This window comes from Balaenoptera borealis, assembly GCF_965194805.1.
Source record: "Balaenoptera borealis genome assembly, chromosome: 4".
NCBI lineage: Eukaryota > Metazoa > Chordata > Mammalia > Artiodactyla > Balaenopteridae > Balaenoptera > Balaenoptera borealis.
In genome coordinates, this window is record NC_138861.1 from 75,127,962 (window position 1) to 75,143,407 (window position 15,446).

The following is a 15,446-nucleotide window of genomic DNA, read 5'->3' on the forward strand; positions in this document are numbered from 1 at the left end:
CATTATTTACAAATAAAATATGAAAGAGGGGTTCTAACAGGATGACGGTTTCTATGTAAAACAGATGAGCAAAAACTCCTCCTTGGAAAACACAAACCTATCCTTGAGCAGAAAGATTCAGTCTCTGGAAGAAGACTGAATTTTGCAACTTCAAATATATTTGCCTTTATACTTGAAATTTACAAACCCCTTAGATTTTATGAAATTAGGCATAAGCGAGCTCCTTAGCGGCTCTGAGGACTCAGCAGTACTCATAGAGGCAGGACAAGCTTAAAGTGTAAACAGAGGCAGGAGAGATTGGATAGGAAACGAAAAGAGGGAGAGGAGGAGAAAGGAAAAGAATGAGAGCCAAAGAGAGGAAAAAGAGAAGGGATGAGCCTCGCAGGGTTCCATCACCTGTTGTTTCAGAGCCTTTTTTTTTTTTTTTTTTCAATAAAGACAGTGAAATAGAAAGTCTTTATTTATTTATTTATTTATTTATTTATTTATTTATTTATTTATTTATGGCTGTGTTGGGTCTCCGTTTCTGTGCGAGGGTTTTCTCTAGTTGTGGCGAGCGGGGGCCAGCCTTCATTGTGGTGTGCGGGCCTCTCACTATCGCGGCCTCTCTTGTTGTGGAGCACAGGCTCAGTAATTGTGGCTCACGGGCCTAGTTGCTCCGCGGCATGTGGGTTCTTCCCAGACCAGGGCTTGAACCCGTGTGCCCTACATTGGCAGGCAGACTCTCAACCACTGCGCTACCAGGGAAGCCCTCAGAGCCATTTTGATTCACTTTTGCTCTGGGCTGTTATTGTTAACTAATCCACCAGGTGGTGCTCTGAAATACCAAATAAATTTTGGTCCTTAATTTTAAAAAATTACATTGCCTGGACTTTCCCGTGCGGACTGTTATCAAAACTGGAAAGGATACATGTCTGATTATTCTTTATTTGAAAATATTCATATTATAAAAATACATGAAGTATTTTTATAGAAGGATGAAATTTAGGAGGAAAATTTGAAATCCATTTACATTATGATATTTTCAGCACTCTTAAAAATGTCGTTATAAATTGCAATGAATATTTGTGCCCCCCAAATCAATATGTTTACATATCCTCTTCCCAGTGTCTTAGGGCTGAAGCCAGCCCCCTGTTAGAGCCATCTGTCTCCACTGTGTGCCTGTGGAGTGCTGAGAAAAGTTCACTGGAGGAGTCTAATTTTCTGTATTCAGCCTAGGCTCACCAGTCACACCCCAGCTCCATTCTTCATGTTTTGGTCTCTGCTTTTGGAATAGCTGTATCCTCTGGGGACCCTCAGAAGCCTAGGTCTGGCTTGTTCATCCAGCATCCTGCTTTCCTCTTGGCCGTTTTCAAGCACCATTCCAGGATAGGTCTGACTCTACTCCCCATCCCAGAGCCACTGGAAGTGAATTCAGACTATTTTAAAAGTCTCTAATTTATGGTACAATATAATTTAAGGAGGAAAAAACAAATGACATGAGGAGAAATATGCTTTGGGCAAATATGCATTGGGGGCTGTGTTTGCAAAGATTTGGCATTAAATAATCATAAATATGATAAATGAGAATGTGAATTTAGCAACAATATCTTTGGAGTTAGACTGTCCTGAGTTCAAATTCTGCTACCCCACATGTTACCTCTGTGATTATGGCAAAACTAGATAGCCTCTTTGAACCTCAGTTTTCTCTCCTGTGTAATGAGGATCATGATTCCTGTTTTGCATGGTGGTTGCGGGGATTAAATGAGATCATGTGCTTAAAGCACCTAGGTTAGTCGGCTGCCTATCAATTTCAGTGCCCTTTCCTTTCCCTTCCTTACTTTATACCTGTGCTCCAACTCTAAATTTGCACTCCAGTGCCAGTAACAAGGACAATTCTGTGCTCCCCGAAGCCTTACCCCTGCCGCGGTAATCTGCTTCCAAACTTTCCCGACCCTGCCCACTAGCTGCATCTCCACCATCTTGCTTCTTCCAGCTCCTCATTGCCCTGTGCTCTGTCCTGCTGGGATGACCACCTGATGTGGTTTGTTGTACCTCTTTGTGGCCTGTTGTCTGCCTGCCTTCTGGAATGGCTGCTATCCCTAACACCATGCCCTCTGGGTACATCTTCCACTCCCCTTCCCCCAATGAGATCCTCATTCCCGCTGCTGGGTTAACCCCCTAACTAGTTAACCCATTTTGAAGACCTCTTCTAAATCACTGGGCCTGATGCCTTAGGAAGAGAGCTGTCCAGCTGCACTGTGCATAGCATCTCTTGCACAGCTGGACGTGTGCAGAAAAGTTATGATTTTTAAGTTGGACTTGGAATCAGGTGGTCTGTATGTCCTGACAGAGACTGCTGGCCTCTGGTAGTACAGCTTGAGGATCTGCAAAGGGACCCCCTGGGTCCCTCATAAAACCTGGCTCCTCCCTCATAAAACCTGAATCCTTTCAAGGCAGGAGTCCACCTAGGGGAGCCCAAGGCAGCATTGCCAAGGTTGTAATAGGAAGTCTGAAAGGTGAGGGGAGGCTATCAACAGAAGACTGAATGAAGAGCTCAGAAGCTCTGTGTCCTCAGAGCAGGTGGTTCAAGCTCAAGGCCAAATACACTGACAGAAGTAGTTATAGGAGCCTGTGGGAATGGAAAGCTGCCAGCCGGGAATAGCCATTAGGGACGTGTGATTGTTACTGTAGTGGTTTAGCTGGGCATTCCCATTTACATATATTTAAAAACCAATTTAATAGCTCCTGGATACAACTTTCTACCATATTTCTGAAACAGTTTTTATGCTACAAAGAGCCCTTTAGGAAGTCCACTTTTCTGAATTATTTTGTATTCTCCACAAATGCTTTTTCTGCCATGAAGGATTGACTCAACTTATTAAAATTTAGCCTCATGCAGATTTTACGTTAAAGTCTTAAAATCCAAGCATTTAAAATTCTGAGAGAAGTAACAAACATATTTTAATAGACTCTTTGCAAATGTGCCACTTTGTTTATGATAGAAATGGTTGTGAAAATCTGCTCCTTTTCCTAGATAGTATTCCTAATTACAGATACAGAAATAGTGCAGTAATTGGCATTTGATCAAGTTCAAGGTTCTGTTAAACTCATTCTTTTTTTTTCTTTTTTTTTGTGGCTGTGTTGGGTCTTCATTGCTGCACGCGGGGCTTTCTCTCGTTGCAGCGAGCGGGGGCTACTCTTTGTTGCGGTGTGCAGGCTTCTCATTGCGGTGGCTTCTCTTGTTGTGGAGCGTGGGCCCTAGAGCGCATGACCTTCGGTAGTTGTGGCACGCGGGCTCCGTAGTTGTGGCACGCGGGCTCTGTAGTTGTGGCTCGCGGGCTCTAGAGCACAGCCTCGGTAGTTGTGGCACGTGGGCTTAGTTGCTCCACTTCATGTGGGATCTTCCTAGACCAGGGATCAAACCCATGTCCCCTGCATTGGCAGGCGGATTCTTAACCACTGCGCCACCAGGGAAGTCCCTAAACTTGTTCTTAATGCAGATTTTATCTTCAAAACTTTAGTCTGCTCTCCACAAACAGTAACAACTATTTGAGCAATAAACCAAAATGCTGGTGGTTCCAGTGATCCCAATGTTATAGTTTTAGGGAGGCCAAAATAAGATGATTCAACTTGCCAAAGCCGTTTCTTCTTAACCTCCTCCAAAGAGTAATGCCATTAGCAGCTCTGCAGTTCATTCCAAATTGCACATGCAATCATTCTCTCTCTTGTAAAAAACAAAACACTAATTATTCTGAATTTTTTTTCCCTGAATAGTGCAAGTGGAAAAAACTTAGATAAGTTCTGATCACAAGGTGTTTTGGGTTTTATTTTAAGTTTTGCTTAAGTGAACTTTAAAAATCAATGTAAAGGTTGGATCTTAAGGGCAAACGCAAAAAGCCTATCTCAAAAGCTTATGTATTGTATGATTATATATTATAACAGCCTCCAAATGACAAAGTTACAGTAATGGAAAATGGATGGGTGTTTGCCCGGGCCAGTGCTGGGGGAAGGGTGTGACAATTAAGGAATAACACTGGGGAGTTTCTTTGTGGTTATAGAACAGTTCTATATCCTGATTGAGGTGTTGGTTACTTGAATCTACACCTGTGGTAAAACTTCATATAACAATAGACCAGAAAAAGAAAAGAAAAAAATGTATGTAAAATTTGTGAGATACGAATAAGGACTACACGTTAATAATAAGGTGAGTTAATAATATTGAAAAACATCAATGTCCTGTCTTTGGCTATGTGCTAAGGCTGTGTAACATGTTATTATTGGGGAAGCTGGGTGAAGGGTACATGGGAACTCTACTATTTTTATAATTTCTTGTGTGCCTTAAATTACTTCAAAGATAAAGTTTATTTTTAAAAAAATATTTTTAAAAAATCAATGGAAGGAAATAATTAGATATATGAAAGGTTTCTTTTTTCTTTTTAATGCCAGAGTGTAAGTTCTTTGAGTACCTATGGAAATGATATTAAATGTTTTAGGAAAAAAGGAAGGTTTGCAATAATCCGTAGCAATTTTCCAGTAATGATTTCCTAAATAATGTTTCCTTTTAGTCATAGTTTCTTTTTCCCTCAGTAATTTCCATTTATAGTTATGAATTTGGTCCCTAGTCTGTGTGCATTTCTGTGTATTTCTGGAGAGAGGATGGGGTATTGGAAGAACCTTGACCAGTAGGTATAGGTGAGGCAGAGAAGAGAAATTCTTATCTTTTATACTTTACTAAGGGTAAGAGCCTCAGCTTTTAAAGCTCTAAATTATTCCTTTGCATGGCAAGAATGCATTTAGATTGGAAAAAAAAAAAAAACTACAAATGAATAAAGGTACCTCCAGTTGCCCTCAATCCCTAGATGGCTCACTTTTATGAGTGTTCTTTAGGAGACATTTGGGAAGGGACTGGAATAAACAAGAATAAGATGGTAATATTTTCTGCAGTATTGGCCTTGGTCAAAGTGTTGGCAATATAAGATCATGCTCAAAATTGCTAATTTTCTCATTCCAATGCAAGACCTCTTTGTACTACAGAGGTCAAAGTAAATTTTCCCAAAATTGTTTTAAGGTTGATGCTTACCCTGAATCTTTAGGTCAATATGGTACCAAATCTCAAGGCAATAATCCTGAGTTGATTTTTAGTCTATCCTTAAAAGGAAAAAAAAATATCGATGCAGAGGAAGATTTCTGTTTGATATTCAAGAATGATTCTACATTGCTCAGTAATATAAACAAACTTTCGAGATTCTTGGAAATGGCTTGCTAAGTTTAATTTCCTTTGCAGTTTTGGCCACTCTAAACTCTTCTCCAAAGCCTTTGGACGTTTTGAGGTCAAGGGAGGCCACAATAGGAATTACAGTTGCAGCTACATGGAGTGTCTGTGTGGAATGGAGACTATGACTTCTTTTATTAAATATGACACAAATAATTACCAAAGTGGACCCTGGCACCTACGGCTATATAATACGGTTTGGTGCTGTAGAGTAGTAGTAGTTGCAGATGAATCATGAAATTAACATTTATGAGACATTAATTAGGCCCTTTCTAATATCATTCAGTACCTGTATGTCTTCTCTGCCTTTCATTGATTTTGAAATAAAGGAAAAATTGCCCTGGTTCTAGTGAGCCTTATAGAAATGACGGCAGAATATCTCTGGATGGGGTTCTTGTTGATTTAGGACCCAGATAGCATCATCATTCCTTTCTCAGTGTCTCTCTAGACATTTTAAAGATATCTTAAATATCCCGAATGATGACTTGAGAATCCCTAAAATATAGATTCCTTGAAGGCAGGGAATCTGTGTTCCATGCAATACCCCTGATGTCAGAACAGGTCCCGACACAAGTCCTCAATAGCTTTTTTGTTGACTTGAATTGGTCACTTGATGTTGGGAAAAGAACTTTATCTCTGGAGTCAGACCAACCTTGGTTAGTATCTTAACTCTGCCACTGGATGACCTGGGACAAGTTACTTCACTTCCTAGGAGCTTCGGTTTTCTCATGTATAAGCTGCTGTCCAGACTGAAATAGCATGAACAAAGCACCATGCACAGAGTTTGGGAGGTACTGAAGGGCTTAGTGAGTGACCGACCATTCCCTCATTAACTCCCATCGATCCCATCCTTTTCCTGTTAGAGCTTTCTATTTTTCAGAATGCCACTGATTTAAAAGGAAGCATTTCAGAGAAGGCTATCATGATATCTAAGAATTCCTGGACAGTAGAACTAACTCCTTCTTGTATTCCTCAGCTTTACCAACCCTAAGTCAACTTCCACACTGGATCTATGCCAACATATACATGGAAAGCACCACTTTCTAGATTTCCACCAATGTTCACATTCATTATTTTCAGGTAGGAGGGGAAGTCTGGGTTTTGTTGTGTTTTTGTTTGTTCTATTTTATTTTCCACTTATCCAGTACATTCATATTTGGCCCTCTTGGATGTCTAGGATGGCCCAAAGAGCTAAAAATGCAGACCTTTCTTCTTCCTTGACATTCATGGTTGATACGTGAAATTCCTCTAACAAATGATTTTCTGGCATTCTAGTCTTTGCGGTTGATGAACGTTCTCACTATCACTCAGTTGTGATATAACTTAAGTCTCTCATTTATTTGATTAGTTAATGTTGTAGTCAGTTGTTGATTGCTTACTGTGTATCTGTGCATTCTAGTGCTCTGAAGGATAAGTGGAGTAAGAAAGAAGTTGAGGGTATGGGCTCTATTCTCAGGGAGATAATAAGTATAAAGAAAAATTTGAATATATTATTGTATTTATAAAATGGCTTGCATAAATAAAGGTGTTAAATAAGTGGTTAGTATAATTGCTGGGTTTATGGTTAAACTCTATAGACTAATTTTGTATGCATTAGACAACAAGGAAAAATTATTTGGGAATATAGGCATATGCATGACAGTGTGGTTTATGCCATATTTATATGTTGTTTTAAAGAGCAAGAATGGTCATAAATAGGCTGCTTACATCATAGGCTGTCCAACAAAGAGGAAGCTGCCAATAAGGGCCAAAAGAAACTAATGGGTATAAAGAGCTGGTGCCCTTTCAGGAAGACGCAGAGATTAAAATCACCATGTCCATGGAATGTAGAAAATTCCATTCTGGTATGGGCCTGCAATTCTGTTCGAGGGAATGAATCCAAGAGGCTCAGCAGGTGGGGGTAGGAACTCTTAGGTAGAGATGGTTCTCTGTGAGGCAAGTGACAAAATCATGGGTCAGGGAGGTCCTTCTGGGTAAAAGAAGTGCCATGGTCTGGGTGACCCTGTCTGTAAGACATGCTGCGAATGTGGAAGAAAGAAGGGCTGGATTAAGAGCTGGCCGGAGTTGGAACCAGGGGGAATTCACTGGGACAAAAGCGTTGACCTCCCCTTTAGACAGGGACTAAAAGTCCAAATCACTAGGTCTAAGAAGGTATAGCAAACTCTAATTCACATTTTCCCTAAGTGGCAAAAAGTCCTAGGGATGGATCATCTAGGGTACTTGTTAAAAATACGTTGTCAGACCCTCCTCGGATGTCCTGAACCAGCACCTCTAGGAGAAGGGCTTGGGATTCTGTATTTTTCATGAGTGAACCTGACTTTTTATGGCAGTAAGTTTGGAAAATGCTGCTTTAGTCCAATGCAGTCTGGCATCAGAATTCAAGTTCTGTTATCCAAGAGGCAGGACAAGGCTGGGAAGCAGGGCTTTTTGGATTCAGAGGGATATTGCAAAGAGTATGTCAGGAAGGATCCTGGAAACAGGATGCAGTCCTGAGAAATAGGACTGTTACTTTCTCGGTGTTAGAATTAGGGCTCCAGTGAACTGATCTGCTTACATACGGCATGGCTCTAGTGCTAATCGGAAACTAGAGGAGATCCTGAGAGACAAAATAGCAGTCCAGCATCCCAGCCACAGATGAGTGTGGTGGTAAAACTCCTCCAGCCCTCTTGATGCAATTGAAAGATTTAGGCTTGTGTGGTATTCCTGTCTGATGGCCTGTGGAGGCCATGGGGTAAAGCCACACACTTGTGGGCAAGCAGCGGGTGGTGTCTCTCTTGAAAAGCATCTTGTTCCTGGATGGCACCCACTGGGGAAAATGGATAGTCCCTGACCAATTTATTTCAAGCCTTCATTCTTTGGGTCCAGATGTAAAAGGGTCTGGGTGTCCTTGAAGCTTCACCCTCTTGAGTTCATCAGGGTCATGTGATAGATCTCCCTAAAGAGAAAGAGGGATATGAGAGGACTTGAATAGTGCTATGAAGCTGAGGAGACCCTTCCCACAAGAGAACCTAGTCTCCTGCAGCCTTGGAAGATGCTCTGGAGGTGGACATTACTCTCAGGTGAGGCTAGAGCAGGCAGGTAGAGGTGAGCGTGAGATGTAAGGAAATGATTAGTGGGTTCTGTTGGGCTAAGAGTAGGACTTGTTAACCTGGGAAGTAGTGCATTTTGACTTCGATCACTCCTAGAAACTGAATGTTTGTGTTCCCCACCCCCCCAAATTCACATGTTGAAACCTAATGCCCAGTGTGATGATGTTTAGAGGCATTTGGCAGGTGATTAGGTCATCAGGGTGGAGTTATCAAGGATGGGGTCAGTGCCCTTTATATAAGGGGATGAAGAGACCAGAGTTCTCTCATTCCAGTCTCTGAGGACGTAGGAAAAACATGGCCTCTGTGAACCGGAAAGTGGACCCTCACCAGACTGAATCTGCTGGCCTCCTGATTGATCTTGGACTTTCCAGCCTTTATAACTGTGAGAATTAAATTTCTGGTGTTTATAAACCACCCAGTCCATGATATTCTGTTATAGTAACCGAATGAACTGAGACAATCATAGAATGAACAGTAGACATTACAACTGCTTTAAAAAATTCAAATAACTCCCTGACACCATACACAAAAATAAACTCAAAATGGATTAAAGACCTAAGTGTAAGGCCAGATACTATCAAACTCTTAGAGGAAAACATAGGCAGAACACTCTATGACATAAATCACAGCAAGATCCTTTTTGACCCAGCTCCTAGAGAAATGGAAATAGAAACACAAATAAACAAATGGGACCTAATAAAACTTAAAAGCTTTTGCACAGCAAAGGAAACCATAAACAAGACCAAAAGACAACCCTCAGAATGGGAGAAAATATTTGCAAATGAAGCAACTGACAAAGGATTAATCTCCAAGATTTACAAGCAGCTCATGCAGCTCAATAACAAAAAAACAAACAACCCAATCCAAAAATGGGCAGAAGACCTAAACAGACATTTCTCCAAAGAAGATATACAGATTGCCAACAGACACATGAAAGAATGCTCAACATCATTAATCATTAGAGAAATGCAAATCATAACTACAATGAGGTATCATCTCACACCGGTCAGAATGGCCATCATCAAAAAATCTAGAAACAATAAATGCTGGAGAGTGTGTGGAGAAAAGGGAACCCTCTTGCACTGTTGGTGGGAATGTAAATTGATACAGCCACTATGGAGAACAGTATGGAGGTTCCTTAAAAAACTAAAAATAGAACTACCATACGACCCAGCAATCCCACTACTGGGCATATACCCTGAGAAAACCATAATTCAAAAAGAGTCATGTACCACAATGTTCATTGCAGCTCTATTTACAATAGCCAGGACATGGAAGCAACCTAAGTGTCCATCATCGGATGAATGGATAAAGAAGATGTGGCACATATATACAATGGAATATTACTCAGCCATAAAAAGAAATGAAATGGAGGTATTTGTAATGAGGTGGATGGAGTTAGAGTCTGTCATACAGAGTGAAGTAAGTCAGAAAGAGAAAAATACAGTATGCTAACACATATATATGGAATCTAAGGAAAAAAAAAAAGGTCATGAAGAACCTAGTGGCGGAAATAAAGACACAGACCTACTAGAGAATGGACTTGAGGATATGGGGAGGGGGAGGGGTGAGATGTGACAGGGTGAGAGAGTGTCATGGACATATATACACTACCAAATGTAAAATAGATAGCTAGTGGGAAGCAGCCGCATAGCACAGGGAGGTCAGCTCGGTGCTTTGTGACCACCTAGAGGGGTGGGATAGGGAGGGTGGGAGGGAGGGAGATGCAAGAGGGAAGAGATATGGGAACATATGTATATGTATAACTGATTCACTTTGTTATAAAGCAGAAACTAACACACCATTGTAAAGCAATTATACTTCAATAAAAATGTTTAAAAAAAAAAATGAAAAAAAAAATTCAAATAGTTGGGCTTCCCTGGTGGCGCAGTGGTTGAGAATCTGCCTGCCAATGCAGGGGACACGGGTTTGAGCCCTGGTCTGGGAAGATCCCACATGCCGTGGAGCAACTAGTCCTGTGAGCCACAATTGCTGAGCCTGCGCGTCTGGAGCCTGTGCTCTGCAACAAGAGAGGCCGCGATAGTGAGAGGCCCGCGCACCGCAATGAAGAGTGGCCCCCGCTTGCCACAACTGGAGAAAGCCCTCGCACAGAAACGAAGACCCAACACAGCTGTAAATAAATAAATAAATAAAATTTAAAAAAGAAAAAAAAAAAGCAAATAATTAAAAAAAAAAATTCAAATAGTAGCTTGGAGTATCCTTAATCCTAAATTCTGATAAATTTGTTTTCCTCTCTCAACTGGAATCTCCCATTATTCTTTTCATGGCCGAAAAAAAAGATAGACTTCCTGGTTCACTGTTCGTTACGCCGATACTACCGGTTATATTGTTATATTTTGTATCCTAAGCTTCTCTCTTAGAATCAGTAAATAAATATTTGAGTAAAATTTATTAAATGAATTAGAAGAGTAGGCTGTCTTCATCTATCAGAATCCTCTCTGCCAGTCACACTCCTATCTATGCTTATAGGAGTGTCAAAATCACCTCTTCTATGAAACCTCACTGGGCTTCTGTATCCATATGTGACTTCTCCATCCTTTGAAAGCCCATAGCACCTTGGTTTGTAAGTCTTTATGACACTCATTCCCATGGCACTGTTTACATTCTTCCTTTTGCTCTTCAAGAACATTTCATTTACCTTTTATATAGTATTTATTTATAACCCTTCTTGTTCCATGAAGGAAACCTGTGAAAGAAAATATAAATAAAATGGTAAGAAGGGAAAATAAAATAGGAATATGAGATAAAGCCAACTGTTACAAACATTTATTGGGTACTTGCCATGTCCTACATGCTAGACAGTCCCTGCTTTCCTGGAATGCAGAATTGAGTCAGGGCAGAGCTGTGACTAATGGACCAGTTCAACCCTAGGAAGCTCTCAGACACCAGCTTCAAACCATCACCAGAGGTTTGCTGTTAATAATTTAGCCCCCTACCTACCCAATTTCTCCCTGAAGCACCCACTTCTTAACTATTGTTCATCCCAGAAATCGGTCAACATTGTATTCTCAATTGTGCTAGTATTTTTCATTAAAAGACTTATTTTCTAACTCCATGGATATCTTGGTAGCTCTTCCCTGAACCTTCTTCAAGGTTGAAGGGCTTGCATACCAGACTGTAAGACCATTCCTATAGTTATGCTGGGGAGACAGGGTATCCCTCAATTTTTCCAGGGAATTTCCATTCCAGCTTGTAAGTAATTTAACATATAATATGTAGGAAGATGATTCCTTGTCAGTTTTTCATCAAGTTATAGCTGCCTTTGTAAAAGAAACCTCATTTGTATGTTGTTTTCTCTACATTGGCTAAATGGCAGCAAATAAGATAAGGAAACGATTATAATTTTTTAAATGTTGTGAGAGCAACTGATGGCACCAATGTAGTCATTTTTGGCTCCAGAGCAAACTGTGAATGGAAAGTTATGACTATACAAATATGTGGAAATATCGATTATTACCATGGTAATGTAAAAAGCTATAAATTTCCCCCAAATCACTACCTAATTTCTATATTTTGACCAAAATAATTCTGGAGGAAAGTCCCTACTAGGTCATTTTTAAAAGCAAAACATTTGCACTAGGAACATTTGAAAAAATTATAAGAATATTTACTTTAATTTTCTATTTATATCTCTATGAATGAAGCAAGAATAAGAAAAAGTATGACTGCAGTATAATTGTCATTCTAATTGACCTTTAAAATAGTATTTTTATTATAATAACTATCACCTCAGACAAAAACTAGTAATTAGAATTTTTTTATATTATTTTATTTTATTTATTTATTTATGGCTGTGTTGGGTCTTCGTTTCTGTGCGAGGGCTTTCTCTAGTTGTGGCAAGCGGGGGCCACTCTTCATCGCGGTGCGCGGGCCTCTCACTATCGTGGCCTCTCTTGTGGCGGAGCACAGGCTTCAGATAAGCAGGCTCAGTAGTTGTGGCTCACGGGCCTAGTTGCTCCGTGGCATGTGGTATCTTCCCAGACCAGGGCGTGAACCTGTGTCCCCTGCATTGGCAGGCAGACTCTCAACCACTGCGCCACCAGGGAAGCACGTAATTAGAATTTTTTAATGCTGAATTTTTGCTGCTCTATTTTCAAAATTTAACTAAGTTGTTATTTTAAGATCATGGGTTTAATTACTCCTCCATGAATTGGAGTTTTACTCCTAGGGAGCGCCAAGAAATGTTCCTCAGTCTTATTTTTCATTATATAATAAAGTCAGTTACTTTAACATGGAAAGAGGATATTAGACCCTCCTCCCTAAAAGAGCCAGCTGTGTGCATTTATGTATATCAGGAGCTTTGCCATCATCATTTCTGGGCTTTTTCTTGAGACAAGTTTGGATCTGGGACAACGTGAGAGAGAAGAGTGTAGAGACCAAGGCACACAGGGTCAAAGTGGATGGCGGCATGCAGGGGTCAGCCTGCGATCCACGGGGCAGGCAGGGTCTAATCTGGGAGGTCATTAAGTGATGCTTGGAGCCAACAGGTGTGACATCAAAAGCCAAAGGGAAATAAGCCAGGAGCCCAGGAGCAATGGCTAGGGGGATCCAAATAAATGTGCAAAAGGTAACTTTCTCACTTAGGATAAATATGTAGTCAATCTCTGGCCATATTTCTCAAGGTTTTCTGATCACAACTTAGTAAGAAATACATTTTATATCATGGTCTAATGCACATTCACACACAGCCCTGTGTCAGATTTTTAAAAATATCCTTGCCCTCACCATGGAAGAGGCACTCTGAGTTACTATTCTATTTCATTTAAAAGTTGTTGGGGGCGTCCCTGGTGGCGCAGTGGTTGAGAGTCTGCCTGCCGATGCAGGGGACACGGGTTCGAGCCCTGGTCTGGGAAGATCCCACGTGCCGTGGAGCAACTAGGCCCGTGAGCCACAATTACTGAGCCTGCGCGCCTGGAGCCTGTGCTCCGCAACAAGAGAGGCCGCGATAGTGAGAGGCCCGCGCACCGCGATGAAGAGTGGCCCCCACTTGCCGCAACGGGAGAGAGCCCTTGCACAGAAACGAAGACCCAATGCAGCCATAAATAAATAAATAAATAAAAATGTAAAAAAAAAAAAAAAAGAAAGAAAAATATCCCCCAGGAATCTGAAAACAAAGACTAGATTCCAAAAAAAAAAAAAGTTGTTGGTAGGAGGCTTACAAATCTGATTTCATGATCTGCTAATTGATAGAAATCCATAGCTTAAAATGTATTGTCTTGGAGACTGGGGAGATGGGATGAACAGAGTACCAAAAAAACCCCAAAAACTAAAATAAACAAACAAAAAAAACAAGAAACAAAGACTGGAGGACATGGTATCTGATTTTAAGGAGATTGAAAGTTCTTTGGAAAGTTAGCATGTAGCATGTGAAACAACAAAATAACATATTTGGAGTAGAATAAATCAAAATAAGCAAATTAATAGGCAAGTCACTATTAATACAAGTTAGTTCTAGAAGTGTCTGCTTGAGATATGAATAGTTAAGGTCAGTGATTAGAGGTTTCCTGGAAAAGTAAGTGTAAAGCCTGCTTTTGAATGATACTGATTGAAGGAGGGTCCAGGGGAGTAAACAGCCCAGATAGCGTAACAGCAGGTTCCTACAGAGGACCCTGAAGTGTGGTTCTTGATTGGAGTGGAGAGTGCATGTAACACAGAAGGAGGATGAAAATAACTCAGGAGAGAGGAGGTAGGTGGAAGCTTTCAGTACTTTAGCCAACCTCAAAGGCAGTAGAAGAAAACTACCTTTGCTTATAGAAATGACATGATGTAACTGTGTTTAAGCATTATTCTAGTGACCTTGCTGAGAGAGGATCCATTGCCATCAGATTTTATTGGAGACAAGGAAGACTGTTGTTGTAACCTAGGGAGTGTGAAAAACTTGATCTAATGTCACAGAAATGAAAATGTAAGAAGGGAGGATCCAGGAGATGGGAACACATTTGGCTCCTGTAGATCAGCTTTGTGACTTGTCTTCTTAGTATAAGACTCCAGTGCTGGGTGTGACTTGAGAGGTGATTAAAGGGGTTAGTTGTCCACAGTTATATCTTTGTTGATCTGGCAAGGCACTGTCTTTCCTCCAACCTGACCTGGAATTACCAGTGTTCATCGCTGGGTTAAACCACAAAGACAAAACTCATTTGAAAGTCTTTGTATCTGGTAGGGTGGGACAGTAACCTTTTATCAGCCTCCCTCCCATCTCTGAAAATTACTGTTACTATTTAAGGAAACCTGCCAGCTCTTTTGAAAAATCGGCCCTAGACCCTCCAAGGCAATGAAAGTGGCTGGACCTCAGAGCCCAGGCTTCTCTTTCTAGAGGTTCATCTTTCCCTTGGAGATCTCACTGATTCCTCCCGTTAGTGCTGGGATTGCCCTTCTCTACCTCTCCTACCTAGGAAGACCTAGGCTGGGGTTCATTAAAGGAGCTTGATGACAGGTTTAGCTGCAAGAACCTATTGACCTCAAGCAATGCTGTACCCCAGAACCTCAAGAGTTCATAAGTGGCAGCTGGTGTGGGATGAAAGCTCAGCCCTCGCTTGGCCCTCATGCCCATGCCATCCCCGCTGTTCACTGCTTTGGTTAAAGTTGCTCATATATTGATCTCTCCTCCTTATAAGGTCCCTTATAAACAAGGTTAATGTCTTATTCATCTTTATAGCCCCTTACCGTTGAACACCCAGTACCTTGCATTGGTGCTTGTAAATACGTTAACAGCACAATGAGAATATACGGCATTGTTGTTATTCTAGGTTTATTTAGGAAAATAACCCTAAATTAATTATTAGAAATCAGTTCATCAAATTAGTATAAACTAGTTTAGTAGACGCTTTAGTAGAAATCAGTTTGTCAAATTAGTTATTTGGCCTTGGATTAGCTTTGAGGCCGTGGATAGTGAACATCAAGGCGAAGACCTTAGGAAAGTGCCAGGGAGCCTCAGAGACACTGAAAGAAAGGAAGTACATAAAAACAGAAGGGGCTTCCCTGGTGGCGCAGTGGTTGAGAATCTGCCTGCTAATGCAGGGGACACGGGTTCGAGCCCTGGTCTGGGAGGATCCTACATGCAGCGGAGCAACTAGGCCCGTGAG

At 41.0% G+C, this 15,446-nt stretch overlaps 1 protein-coding gene across 6 annotated transcripts in view; it reads left to right on the top strand.

The window, feature by feature from the left end:
- LOC309627933 (uncharacterized protein) overlaps positions 1-15,446 on the top strand; it is a 146,117-nt gene that overhangs the window by 51,830 nt on the left and 78,841 nt on the right. The window lies entirely within an intron of this gene.